Genomic DNA, 15,122 nt, shown 5'->3' on the forward strand with positions numbered 1-15,122 from the left:
AGAATTGTTTTAGCAGCAATTGTTAAATAAATGTCCAATTCAATGTCTTAAAGCCTTCGGAGGCGGAAGTATGACACTGAGGTGACGTATGTGTCAACCGCCATGTGTCTAGGCACCGTTAGATTTAAGAAGGCGGATTGCCTAACATCATGTGAAAGTTTGATATTAAAATTTAAAAGCAAGTCTGTTTCCTGTTTATTTACGTCGCTGCTATACAAGCTCTTCCGGGTTCGACCAAACCTTATTTCTCGGATAACCGACCACGCAACTCAGCCATATATTTCCCAAATTTAGCCAGAGCTGTTGGCACGGTGCAGGCGAACAGGACTGTTACCACGTCTTTACATGCCCGCACCCTTTTAGATATATACATCGGTTTAGGAGCTTCTGGCGTTGTTGTAGCAAGCCGGGGCAACAGCAGACTAAATGTAGCAGAGACTATTTTTTGTAATTACATATTCTGCATTCGATTACAGAGGCCAGGGGTTTCCATCCAGGGTTTAATTATTTGGTTGGAAGGGTTACTAGCCTGGCCTATTGGATGTTTTTTAGAGCCTTCCTCGTCCGTGCTTGCTTCAGGTAGGGATGTCATTTATGCTCCTTGTATGATATTATCAGACCCGTGAACCCTCCTCATGCAGTGTAGTTTGCTAGGTCTGCTTCCTATGACAATTGTTAGATGTGTTTGTTGAGAGCGTTTTTGATTGCCACGTTACTTAGGCCCTCTTTTCCCCAGGCCCAATGTTTCCACTGCTTCCTATATATAGATTTTCCATGGATTGGTTTACTCATCATAACTGGGCTTTAACATGTTCTTTAGTTTTTCCCCAGGCCCAATGTTTCCACTGCTTCCTATATATAGGTTTTCCATGGATTGGTTTTGGTTTACTCATCATAACTGGGCTTTAACATGTTCTTTAGGCTTCCAACAGATGCTTTTGACACCTGGTAATAGTGCTTTGCCTGTATACCCAGGCATTCATATTGTTGTTGCACCAAGCCAAACTACAAGCGGATAAGGCTATTCCGGGTGTGTTTTGGTAGGTTAAATATGAGTTTTTAGGCCTGGCATTGTGATTTCTCTAGTGTGGTATCCATCTTGCCTGGGAATGCCTGCTGTGCATAGCCCGCTATTGCCCTTATTTTAGACTGTATGACTCTTCCTATTGGGACTGTTGCTGGGCTCAGCAATTTGTCATGTAGTTTGCATAAAGCGTAGATTGTCGACTGCGCTTTTGCGTTCATTTTTTGAAGATGTAAGGTAGATTTCCCAGTATCACTGAGCAATGCCCCATGATAATTGTATGATTTTGTGGCTGCCATAGTCTCACTGCCCACTTTTCATTTAAGTAGTGGTTTTTTAGCGTAGCATCCAAATGTCATCCCTTTGGTCTTGTGTGGATTTATGACCAACTCATTGGTCTCGTTAAAGATGTTGAGAGCGTTTAAACACATTTTGAGGCCAATTTTGGTGTGGTCCATCATGACCAGGTCGTATTTCAATACTTGGAACTTATTGGGGCCTATTTTGGGAATGGCGAGGTTGGCGTTTTGGAGCGTCTTCCCTAGATCTGCTGTTTAGTAGTTAAAAAGGGTCGGGAGGGGGAGACGCGCGAGCGCGTCAACCAAGATGGCCGCCGCCACCGGAGCTCCGTAATTTCTTCAGCCCGAATTTCATTATAACGCCGAATTTTGTGTCAAAAAGTCGGCGAAAATACCGGCGCTTACCTGCACATGCTATTTTCCACCTGTGGAGTGACTTTTAGACGATTTCCTCCGGCGGAAGTGTTCTTCGTGGCTCCTTGGTTCCTGCTCCCAGCCTCTCTTGCAGGTATCACCGGTTGTGAGTGCTTGGGGGCGGAGTAATATTTATGACAGAGCCTGGCTTGGGCCTAGCCACGCCTACAGTCCAATTTAGCTGCTGCACCTGTTGTTTTGAGGAGATTTTTGGTGTTTTCTTCACTAATTACATAATTTTCCTCACATTTTGAGGCTGTTTTCTTGTCTTCATCATTCTTCACATATTGTTGAGACTTTTTTCACCTCAGAATGGATTCTAAGAATTCCACTACTAATAAAAGGAAGCAGCAGGTTTCTCCTCCTCCAACCAAATCTAAGATGGTAGATTCTTCAGAACCTTCTCTTGCTCTAATTTTGGAGGAAATTAAAGCATTGCGCTTAAATACTGATACAATTGCCTCAGAAGTCAAAAACGTCCGTAAAGATATGGCCTCTATGTCAATGAAAGTTTCTGACAATGCCATTAAAATTCAGGATAATAAAAATAAACTTGACGCTTTCACGCCTTTAATGGCCAAAATAGTTCCAATGCATACTCAACTGTTGGACATGGAAAATCGTAATAGGCAATACAACCTTCATATTTTTAATTTGCCTGAAGATGTTGAGGGGACAAACTGTCGTTTATATCTTGAGTCTCTTCTACCGGGTCTTTTGAATATTAAATTCACAGAAAATTTTGAGATTGATAAAGCCCACAGAGTCCCTTCACATCGGAATCCTCAACATACTAAACCTAGGCAAATGATATTCAAGGTCCTGCGTCATCATCATCTGGTTCTCATTCGGAAGGCTGCAAGAGAAATTCCTTCATTATTGGTGAATGGAACCAAAATCTTTATTCACCAGGACTTTGCCAAAGAAACGGTTGCCATTCGTAAAGAGTTTTCTGCCTTTCGTCCACAGCTGAGACACCTTGGATTTAAATATGGACTTTTTGATCCTTCTACGATGCGTGTATGGAAAGACAATGTCTCCAAATCTTTTCAACGTCCTGAAGACCTTCGACTGTTTCTCGATCAGCAAGCTCCTCCATCTATGGACACTCATGATCCTAATACTTGAGTTTGTCCAGTCTGACTTCACTGGTCACATCTTTGCATATTCTTATATTCACAGGCTTCAACGGTTCCTGGCCTGGCCATTCTTGTGGAATGGGTGTGGGTTTCCTTGTCTTTATTTATGTTTCTTGTTTGTTCCTTTCTCTTTCTTTTCTGTTCTTCCCTTTCATATTTTCTATACAAAGTTACTCCTTTCACATGGCTATTTCTTCCTTCTTCTTGTTCTGATTCCTTTTTCTCCTTCCTTCTAAGTCCTAATGGCTAATATTCATAATATTAAAATTGTTTCTCTTAATGTTAAGGGTTTGAGACATCCAATTAAACGAATGAAAATTCTAGATTATCTAGGTTGTTCCAAAGCCGATATTTGTTTTGTTCAAGAGACACATGTTGAGGATAAGATCTTACAGTACATGAATAAAAAATGGGTAGATGCTATTGTTTCCTCGCCTGCCAAAGGTAAGAAAAATGGGGTCGCTATTTTCTTTGTTAAAAGATTATATTACCAAATTCTCAGTAAGATTTCAGATTCTGAAGGGAGATATCTTATAGTCAAAATCAAAATTCATGACTTTTCTTTTTGTTTAATATTTACGGCCCTACAGCAGATGATCCCGTATTTTGGGCTACTGTTACTACTGACGTTTTAAAGTTAGGAAGAGTTCCATTGATTGTTGGAGGGGATTTTAATGTTATTGCTGACCCATTGTTGGATAGGCTATCTACCACCCGATTTCGACCATCCAAGATTTTCCATGCCTTTAAAGCTTTTCTTCATACCACCAAATTAGCAGACATTTGGAGATTACACTTTCCCACTGATAAATATTTTTCTTTTTTCTCCAACCCTCATAATTCCCATTCCAGAATTGATAATTTTTTGCTTTCCCCTTCTCTTATTCAATCTGCAACTAATCCTGTTATTGGTACCATTGATATTTCAGGCCATGCCTTGATTTCTTTTGTTTTGAATGTTTCGTCCACTTTTGCTAAGCAAACTAGATGGCGTATGAATGCTGGCATTGTCCTTAATGATACTCATAAACCTAAATTATTACAGGCGATTCAAGATTACTTTCTGTTCAATCCTGAAGACTCTACGTCTATAGTAAATAGATGGGACGCTTTTAAAGCGTATATTAGAGGCTCTACAATTTCTATTATGGCTCATGAGAATAAACAATTTAACTCTAACATTAAACTTTTAGAGAAGCAAATAGCAAAATGTGAACGTTTATTTATTACTTCCAATGATCCTCAATATAAAATTAAATTACAAAAACTTAGATATGAATTTAACGCTATCCTTAGTACTAGGGCCGGGGTTCAACTCTCTAAATCCAATGCCAAATTTTGCTTTAATTCCAATAGGTCTGGGAAACTCCTCTCAAATTATTTACGTATTAAGAGGAATATAACACAAATTATTTCCATTCGGGGCCCTCAAGGTAAAGTTGCACTCTCCCATAATGATATTGTTAAGGAATTTTTAGACTTTTACGCCAACTTATATAACAAACCATATTTTTGTGATAACTCCTTAATTGATTCTTTTTTAAACTCATGTCATTTACCTTACATTTCTTCTTCAGATAGACTTGGGTTAGATTCGCCAATTACTACGGATGAAATCCTGAATGCCATCAAATCACTCCCAAAGAATAAATCTCCAGGTCCTGATGGCATCCCTGCTGAATTTTATAAAGAATTCCAACCTCATTTGTTGCCTCATTTATTCCAACTTTTTTCACATTTTGGTTCCTCTGGCACCATTTCGGGCTCTTTTTCAGAAGCCTTAATTATTGTGCTCCCTAAACCTGATAAAGATCCCACCCTGGTCTCTAATTACCATCCAATATCTTTAATAAACCAAGATTGTAAACTCTATGCTAAAATCCTTGCCTCTAGACTAGCTCCTGTCCTCCATTCTAATATTCATCCAGATCAATCTGGTTTTATGAAAAATAGATATTCCGCTAATAACACGCGAACATTACTACATGTCATCGAGCAGAGTTCCACACTTCTTGTCCCTGCAGGTGTTATGGCTTTGGACGCAGAAAAAGCCTTTGATAAAATTCATTGGCAGTTTTTATTAAAAACTTTATTGTCTTTCAATTTTGGTCCCTCTTTTATTCGTATGGTTTCGGCTTTATATTTTGCTCCCACTGCCCGATTGTTTATTAATGGTCAAATTTCTACTCAATTTTCCCTTTTTAGAGACACACGACAGGGATGTCCACCCTCCCCTCTTTTATTTTTATTAGGAATAGAGCCTTTTCTTAATTACATACGTATGTGTGAAGATATTCAGGGTATTACCATCAAAGATGTTACTGTTAAAACGTCCACTTATTTGTTTGATTATAACTGTCACAATTGCTATGCAGTAATCACATAAATACTTATATATATGTTTTCCAACTGTTTCCTTGCAGTTCACCCCTGACGAAGGGCTCGAATGTAAAGCCCGAAATGCATTGGGTACCTATTAAAGAAATGCTGCTCTGAACTATCATTTGTATTTGGATCATATTTGCGAAAAGGTCCGGATGGGCATACGTGAATACGAGAAGTTTTCCAAAATACACTATATGTTTTTGATGTGGATAAAGAAAATGGGATGAAGTCTGGGAAACTTTTTGGACAAAATTGGATTAAAATTGAAAATGGTTGAACGTTTAAGCATTGATTGGATCTGGTATCCACTTTTGCAGTGCAGCTGGGAGTGGAGCGTCGGATTCGGCGCTCCCCACAAGTTTGTACTAATTCAGGTGCATCCAGGGCATAGCACAACCCAGTTTTGCACGCACAAAGAATACGTTTGTAAAATAATGGAATCGTTATAACTGCAAAAAAATTTGGAGTGCATACCACCTCATACATATAACTGTTAAAACTTTAGCATATGCTGATGATGTGTTATTGTTTATAAGTAATCCTATTTCTTCTGTTCCGGTTTTACTTGACATTATTACCAAATATTCAGCTGTCTCAGGGTATAAATTAAATGTTAGCAAAACTGAAATTTTCCCTTTGAATGTGCTTTGTACTTCCGATATGTTACCTTCACCTGATATTATTTGGCAAAAACGCAAGTTGAAATACCTTGGCATTTTGTTATCATCCTCATGGCATGATACATTAAAATTAAATTATAATTTTATATATGAATATGTCAAACAGAAAACTTCTAAATGGTCTCCCCTTCATCTTTCCTGGTGGGGGAGAATGGAATCTATTAAAATGAATCTTGCCCCAAAAATATTTTATTCTCTTGCTATGATCCCCACTCAATTTCCACTCAAATTTTATAAAGATATTGATAAACTATTGTCCAAATCTCTTTGGAATAATAAACCTCCTTGTATTGCTTATAAAAAATTGAAAATTCCTAAATGTCAAGCAGGATTTGCCCTCCCTGATTTTTGTTTGTACCATAAGGCCTTTATCTTAAAACAGAGTTCGTTGTGGTTTAATACCTCACCTCTTATTAAGCCTCCTATCTGGTTTTATATCGAACAATCACTTGTAAAACCTTTCCCATTACCCTCCCTGTTAACCATGTCTCATAACTCTAAGGTTGTACATTACTCGTCCATAATCAAATCATCCAGATTGATTTTTAATGATTTGGATTCTAATTTTGCCTCTCCTCTACTTTCTACGGTACATTTGTCACTATGGCACAGTGCTCTAATAAAATTAAATAGAAATGTCATTTTTGGTCCTCATGGATTACCAAAGGCATTCTCTATCTCAAAGATGTTTTTTCTGATGGTGCTTTTGTTCAACTCCAATTACACTTCAGCTTGCCAAAGTCTGATTTGCTGAAATACCAATTTTTGTGTAACTCCATTTTAGATTCCTTCCCAGATGGTATTCCATCTACTTTTTCATCTGATTTTATAATTTACCTCAATACTGTTTCTGCATCTACTAAAGCAGTTTCTGTATTTTATAAAAAACTTATCTCTTCAATGGGCACCAACATTGATGTAATTTCCACATTTTGGAATGCTGAACTTTCCATTTCCCTTTCTGTTGACTCTTGGTCATTAATTTGGACCAATAGTATTTCTGGTTGGTTTCCAGTATCACTTTATCAAAATAATGCATATATTTTGTTTGATTCCTTATGGACTCCATTACGTTTATTTTGTGCTAATTTATTACCATCAGATCTCTGTTGGCATTGTAAATTGAGTCCTGGATCTTTGAGTCACATGTTATTTGAATGTCCTGTTATTATGAACTTTTGGTCCGAAGTTTGGCATGTGATATTGAAAATCTTGCCTATTTCTGATATGCTCTCTTATAAATTATTAATTTGCAAATCAGTTGTTTTGACACACCCGCTTGAAGATGCTGAGGCAAAGTTATTAAATTTTTTGGTCTCAGCTGCGTTAAAATCAATTACCTTTTGTTGGAAGGATGCTACTTCTCTTTCAGTTCATGCTTGGTGGTCATGGATTATCTTTACAAGAAGAGGTGCTCAATTGTCGTTACAAGGTGTTATTCTATTTATTATAAATCTTTTTGGTCCCCTATTGATTCATATTTAATGTTGTGACTCGTGTTATTCATTGTTAACTGTTTTACTTATTTATTGCTAAGCCAGAGAGCTATCGTGCTTTTAGGGAATGCTAATTCGAGCCTGAACATGGAAAGGAGAAAAACTGTCCTAAACAGAATTAACCATAAGCTTGGGGACCTTGCCGACAAGGAGCCTTCGTCCGAACCCCAAGGCCTACTTTTCGGGCAGGATATGATTAAGTCAATTGGCAGATATGTTGCGACCTTTACGGCGCATGATAGGGCTCAAAGCAACTTGAAAAAAGTCTTCCCTTCTAATGTTTTTGGTCAGGCCGGAAGAAGGGGCCGTTCTTCCGGCCGTGCCAACTTCCGGCCCTATAATTCCGGCAGAGGAAGAGGTGGTGCAGGAAGGGGATACTACCCCTCGAACAAACCGTTTTATCCCCAACGAGGAGGTCGTGGTTCCCGAGGCAGAGGCTTCTCCTCCCGTGGAGCACCTAATATCAACACCCCAAGTAAGTGCCCTTTCTTCTCTTTCCCCTCCAAAGGTCGGGGGAAGGCTCAAATTGTTTTACCATGTTTGGGAAAGCTATACTCAGGACCCGTGGGTACTACAAACAGTCCGCGGGTTCAAGATAGACTTCGTGGACATTCCTTACCAATCCACGACTCCAAGACCTCTGGACCTCCCCTTGGAACATCTAGCTATCGCCAAGGAGGAGGTCTCCTCTATGCTAAAAAAGGGAGCTATTATCGAGGTTCCTTGGTCACAAAAGAATTTTGTAAGTACCCTCTTCTTGGTAGAGAAAAAGGACAAAGGTTGGAGGCCAGTGATAAATTTACGGGAAGTAAACAAATACCTAGTTTATCGCCACTTCAAGATGGAGGGCATCCATCTTCTCAGGGATCTTCTGCTTCAAGGAGATTGGTTAGTCAAGCTAGACCTAAAGGATGCCTACTTTACTATCCCCATGGCCAGGGAACATCAATCCTTCCTCCAATTTGTTTAGGACGGACACCTCTACCAATTTCAAACTCTCCCCTTCGGTCTCTCATCCGCCCCCTGGTGTTTCACCAAGGTCATGAGAGCCATTGTTTCGATTCTGAGAGCAAGAGGCGTTCGTATAATTATCTACTTAGACGACATCCTCATCATGTCTCAAACCCAGGAACAAATTTTAGAAGACCTCAGGGTCTCCATGGAGTTGATAGAGGATCTCGGCTTCATTATAAACAGAGAAAAATCCATCCTGACGCCCTCAAAATCCCTAGAGTTTCTAGGTTTCACCGTGAACACTTCAAGCTGTCTTCTTTCATTGCCGGAAAAGAAGATTGCGAAAATTCGAAAGAAAATCAGGTTTGTCCTGAGACATCAATCTCTCTCCCTACGAGAATTAGCCAGACTCTTGGGTCTTCTTTCTTCTTCGATCCAAGCTATCTTTCCGGGTCCCCTGAACTACCGTGCTCTCCAGAGGGTGAAAGCCCAAGCTCTCCGGTCCGGTCTCTGGTATGGGGACAAGGTCTCTCTAGACCAACCAGCGAGACTGGAACTCTCTTGGTGGCTGGACAATTTGGATGCATGGAACGGAAGGGCTATCTTCGGTTCCACCCCAGACTTTGTCTTGGAGTTAGATGCCAGTCTCCACGGCTGGGGCGCTCGTCTCCTCGACCAAGACACCGGTGGGGTTTGGACCCTTCCGGAGTCCTCATCATATAAACTTTCTAGAGTTGACCGCTGGACTCTATGCCTTGATGAGTTTCAGACACTCACTTCAAGGCAGATCTGTCTTAGTGAAAATGGACAACGTTTCTGCGGTCTCTTACATCAACCGTCTCGGTGGCACGAGGTCCGCGGACCTATCGGATCTGGCCAAGAAATTATGGATGTTCTGTCTGGAACACAAGATTTCTTTGAGAGCAGAATACCTTCCAGGGAAATCCAATATTTCGGCGGATTGGAACTCGAGGTTCCTTCAAGATTTCAGCGACTGGAAACTCAATGTGACGATCTTCAATTCCCTGAACATTCTTTGGGGTCCCTTCGACGTGGACCTTTTCGCAAGCAGGTTGACCTTCCAACTCCCCCAGTATTTCAGCTGGATGCCAGACCCGGGTGCTCTAGCTGTGAACGCTTTCCTCCAGCCTTGGGCTCCCCTTCGCCCTTACGCCTTTCCCCCTTTTGCAATGATTCAGAGGGTTCTTCAGAAAGTGAGACAGGAACAATGCTCCCTTGTCCTGATAACTCCTTTCTGGCCGTCTCAAGCCTGGTTCCCCACAGCTCTGGAACTTTCTTGCGACATTCCCTTCCTGATTCCCGCAATTCAGGGCCTCCTCCTAAACGCAGACGGAGAGGATCATCACCTGGTTCTTTCAGGGAGTTTGAACCTTCTTGCCTGGAAAGTGTCAGGCAATCTCACCAATTGTCTGGACTTTCGTCGTCTGCTCTCACTCTCCTCGGAGAGTCATGGGCACCTGGAACCCATTACAGATACAATAACATCTGGAAGAAATGGTCTAGTTGGTGCTTGGAGAGGAACTTGGATCCCGTGGAGGCTCCTATAGTTTATATTGTTAATTTCCTTGTCGAAATCTATGATAATGGTCTCTCCTATAGATCAATTAATTGTTTTAGATCTGCAATTTCAGCCGGTCACGCTCTTGTCAATGGTAAAACGGTAGGTAAGAACGTTATCTGTAGAGTTCTTAAAAGTATTCGCCTTAAGAGACCCCCTCGTCCTAGATATCAATCCGTTTGGGATGTTAAACTTTTGCTTGATCTTTTTTGTTCATGGCCTAACAATTCTCTCCTTAACAGGAAATGTCTCTCAATTAAGCTTGCCTCTCTTTTATGTCTAGTTTCCTGTCGCAGAGTTTCTGATGTCAAAGCTCTGGACATCTCTAATAGAGGTTATGACATGTTTGGTGTTAAATTTGAAATATTTAGAAGAACTAAAACCATGTCTGATTCTATCTTTTACCCTCGTTTTGACTCTCATCCAAAACTATGTGTTGTTGATTGCATGAAGGAATACGATTCCAGAATGTCTAACCTTCGTCCTCCTGATGCAAATCAACTTTTAGTTTCTTACGTTAGTCCCTTTAAACCCATCTCATCCTGCTCTATCGCTAGGTGGGTTAAAATTGCTATGAACCTTGCTGGTATTGACCGGTCTAAGTTCCAGGCTCACTCTCTCAGGAGTGCTATGGCCAGCAAGTCATTCTCGTCTGGTGGTAAGTTGGATGCTATCCTTAAGTCCGCTGATTGGTCTAATGCCTATACCTTCGCACATCATTATTGTAAACCAATTGAACATGTTTCTGATGCAGTTATTCAAGGCTACCAACATGCATAACGTAGCCTCCTGTCTTGTAATGAAATTGCGATTCTCCTATTAACATGACCAGAGAATCTGGATTTCATTAAAGACACGGAGGCTAACATTATCCCTCCCGTCCCTCCCTGGAGGGAAATTGAGGATTGATGTGGTTTACAATGTTTTCAATGTTTCTTACCCTTTTAACCTTATGTTATGCTTTTCTTATTGCTTATTCTGAAGGTTACTTTGTACCTTTCTTGATTTGCTTTATTTTCTTCCAGACAATTCAAATTGATGAATCTCTAAGGATTTTCCAAGTTTCGACAATTCTTCCTTCAAGTTTTAAGATGTATTCTTCGCTTGCAGCTTGACCTGTCGTTCGAGGCATTTAAAAGAGGCTGATCTTCCCTGGCACATGCCTTTTATGGATACTGTGATGTCACTTATTCTTATTCTAGTCTTTGTGATGTAAGCGGCTGTTTGTGAGCTGCATTAAAGGATTAATGCATAATGTTAGCCTCCGTGTCTTTAATGAAATCCAGATTCTCTGGTCATGTTAATAGGAGAATCGCAATTGTCGTTACAAGGTGTTCATCATAATTCTATTTATTATAAATCTTTTTGGTCCCCTATTGATTCATATTTAATGTTGTGACTCATGTTATTCATTGTTAACTGTTTTACTTATTTATTGCTATACTTATTTTTTAATATGTACTGGTAACTCTATTTATTAACTTTATTATGCTATGAAATGTTCTACTCCCTTCCCATCCCCTCCCTCTTCCCTCCCTTGACTTTGGTTTTTTCCTGTGATCGACTATTGCGTAGTGTATTGCACTTTTTTATGTCTATTATTTGTTATTGTTCTTGATTCATTATTTGTACTTTTACTGATATGGCATATATTTTTCTGTTTTGTCTCTTTGTATCTTTTCTCTGCAAAAATTTCAATAAAATAATTTTGAACACAAAAAAAACAAGCATTTGCAATGCAATAGGTCTCGCATTTACACGAGTTTGAGCTATTGGCATTGTAAATGACAATGCCTTTTTATTTGTTTTTATTTTTAAAACATAAATAAAAGGCATTGTTATTTGCAATGCAAATAGCTGAAACTCTCACAAAAAGCGACACCTATAGCATTGTAAATGCTTGTTCTTATTTCCCTTCAGTTTTCTTTGTTTTTTAACATGTGATTATGAAATAGTTTTTCTGAAACCTCATTGTAATAATTATATTTTTAGGCAAGGGCCATTGTGGCGAAATGTCAAATGAAAACGGCGATTAGTTCTTGAACGTCCCGGATTTAATTTGCAAGAAAGTCAATAGTTAAGTAAGGATGCTTTTGCACCAAAAAGGGAACTTGGCAATACTACTCCATGCAAACTACTCTGTTTTAAACCCGTAGCCAGCGCTCGACCAGACGTCTTTTTAATGCCAAGAGAATCCGATCTTCATGTGAATCCCCGCCGCGCTGCCTGCGACGACCCGGAAGCGGTTGGGAAGCCGGCCAATCACAGCGCGGCCCCAACCGGAAGTCCCGCCCCATCGCGGCGAGAGGGAGAGAGAGCTGCCCGAGGAGCCACGAAGGCTCCGCATTGAGTCCCGAGATGGGGGACCGGGTGAAGAGCGGCCGGGCGCATGGGGAAGGCGGGGCTCTCATGTGGTGAGAGAGCCCCGCAAAGCGCTACCGCCGCCCGAGATGCAGATCCGCCGCCGAGCACCGCCAGAACAGGTGAGTGTGTTGAGTGAGAGGAGGGGTGAGTGGGGGTGGGTGTACGCGTGTGTGTGTGTCTGTTTGAGTGTGTTTGTGCGTGCGTCTGTCTGTCTGTGTGCGCGTGTGTCTGTTTAAGGGGGGGGTGCGTGTGTGTATATGCAGTGTGTGTATGGCTTTCTTTGTGCGCATGCGTGAGTGACAGCGTGCGCGCTCACGAGGTACAATCTCGAAGAAAAAGCGCGTGGAAGATTGCTGTCCTCATTCCCCCAGAAGTAACAACATAAGTCGTCTCGCCCTAGACAGCAAAGCTTCGCTTTGCTTTCGTCTAAGCGAGACCTAAAAAGGGTCGGGAGAAGGACACAGCCCTGTTTTAGACCCCAGTCTGTAAAACACTTTGCTATTGTTTTATCTTCTAATTTAACTTTTATCCAGGTTTTACTATAGAGGGAGATAATCGCATTCAAGAGGCTCGCTCAGATGTCCCAGTTTCTTAGCTTGTTCCTAAGCTTATGTCGAGAAACCTGATCAAATTCAGCAGAAAAGTCGACAAAACAGGCAAAAAGTGTTTCTTTATTTTTGTGATTAGCTTGCTGGCTCAGATAGGAAAGGGACACTATGTTGTCAATTGTCGACCATCCTTTGCGGAGTCCTGTTTTATATGGGGGGAGGATTTCTTTCTCTTCGATCCATCTATTCAACTCCACCAATAAGGTGCTGGCATAGGCTTTCCCTTTGATGTCCAGTAGGGCAATCAATCTATAGTTTTTGGGTTCTGTATTGTCTCCTTTCTTAAATATTGGTTGTAAAAGGGAACCCCGCCACACAGCTGGAACATTGGCTTGCAGGTGACATTCAGAGCATAAGTGGGAAAGAACTCCTCCCCAGTATTCAGGGTATTCTCTGAACATTCCTCCCAGGAGCCTACTGGCCGGGCCCAGTCTTTTCTTCTTTTTCTCATCTTCTGAACGGCGGGGTCGCCTTAATCATTGCCTCCGGTTTCTTTCCTGGAGAAGTGTGGCTCAATGATTAGAGCGGCAGACCCTGATGCAGAGGCCTGGCCCGGACCAGGGTTCAATTCCTGCCTCGGCAGGTCTTGGGCTCAATTTCCTCGGACCTGATAATTCTCACCTCGGTGCCTATTCTAATCATGGGTCCCACTCTGCAACTCTGGGCAATAGCTTGCTTAATCTCCACAACGGCCCCAACAGCGTTAAGATGCCTGGCTTCACCTGGGGGGTGCCCAGGAGTGGGCAGTTCACAGGGAAAGGACAGGAAGGGTTCGACAGCGGTATGTGTACTACTACTACATTTCCTAGGCTCATCATCACCATTTGCATACTTCACTAGGCGCTCATCTTTTAGCATCTAGTAGACAAACCCTTTATTTTCTATGTAGATGGTAGCTACATGACTTAAGCCATGCTTCGGCGGGACAGAGTTGCGTCCATTCACTTTGTCATTTTTCCAGCCAGGCAATGCATTGCCAGAACTGCCAGCGTTTGTGGTTCTTGGATAGTTCATGAATTGTAATCCAATCTTCCTCAATATTTTTTTGTTTTAAATTCCATATCAGTTGTTTGCGCTCCAAATTGAGCTATCTGTTCTTGGTGGCAGGTGTTCTGGTGGCTCATTTTTGCCTGCTTTAAATGGTGGGTTAGTTCACTTAGTTTTTTATTATCTTGCCAAGTTTGCCTAGCACGAGGCTTATTAACTCATTAGGTGCTCTTTGCTCCACCCCAAAGGGCTGTTTTTAGGGCAGCAGTCCATGCACCCCAGTCTTCAATAGTGTATTCAACGCTAGGATGGTTACTCATATGTTCCTATTTGTGTTTCCATGATGCTAGTAAGGCGGCCTTCTGCTCATTCTATCTGGTCTTCCTGATTAATGAGTATTCCTCTGGAGTGTGCTTGAGTCGTGGCCTGTTTCCGTTGTTTGGTGTGGATGCTGAGTTCCAATTGAAGAACTGCTATGTCGCTTGTTTCATGTGTTGCCATTGCGAAATTAGCAATTTGTTTTACTGAGATAGTTGCAAAGGAAGATGTAATCAATTGTTGTGCGGTTATAAGTGTGCATTTCTACTGCGCTTGGATTTTGTTTTTTGTCGAATGCCTCGGTAGACATGAAATTGTAATTCTGTAGGAAGTCATTAAAGATTTTTTCAGAGCTAGTCAGGTATGTTGTTTCACATTCCTCTATTTCTAAATAATGGAGATTAAAGTCGCCCATGATCACCTTGGCGAATGAGTGGTATGTACATAAGATTTCCTCTATTGTGATGATCATAGATCTTATTGTCTCCAGTTTTGCCGGACCCTGAACATTAACATAAACGTTTATTATTAGCACTGAAAGACTTCCTTCCTTATCCTCTTTCCCTGCCACTTAAAATGGCTGCAGCAATTTTCATTCTGTTATGTTATGTTATGTTATGTTATGTTATATATTTATTTTTATAGCGCACGGCTACTCCAGGGGAGTGTCCCGGCGCTTTATCGAGGCAGCTCAGAATATTCTCCGTTTATTCTCCTTGTTGTAAGTTCTTTTGCGTGCTTTATGTAGGTTGAAATCCCTCCAGATGGTCTACCGCGATGTTCATTTCTGGTTGCTAGTTTATAAAAGCTGGCAAAACCTTCCAAGTGAGTAGATTTTATAGCCCAAGCTTCTTGTACGCCTACCATGGCACCTT

The 15,122-nt window shown here is 41.1% G+C and overlaps 1 protein-coding gene across 3 annotated transcripts in view; it reads right to left on the bottom strand.

The window, feature by feature from the left end:
* Window positions 1-15,122, bottom strand: part of KIF15 (kinesin family member 15) — a 927,215-nt gene that overhangs the window by 660,851 nt on the left and 251,242 nt on the right. The gene's annotated exons all lie outside the window — the stretch shown is intronic.

The sequence above is a fragment of the Lissotriton helveticus genome, chromosome 10 (genome assembly GCF_964261635.1).
Source record: "Lissotriton helveticus chromosome 10, aLisHel1.1, whole genome shotgun sequence".
NCBI classification, from domain to species: Eukaryota; Metazoa; Chordata; class Amphibia; order Caudata; family Salamandridae; genus Lissotriton; species Lissotriton helveticus.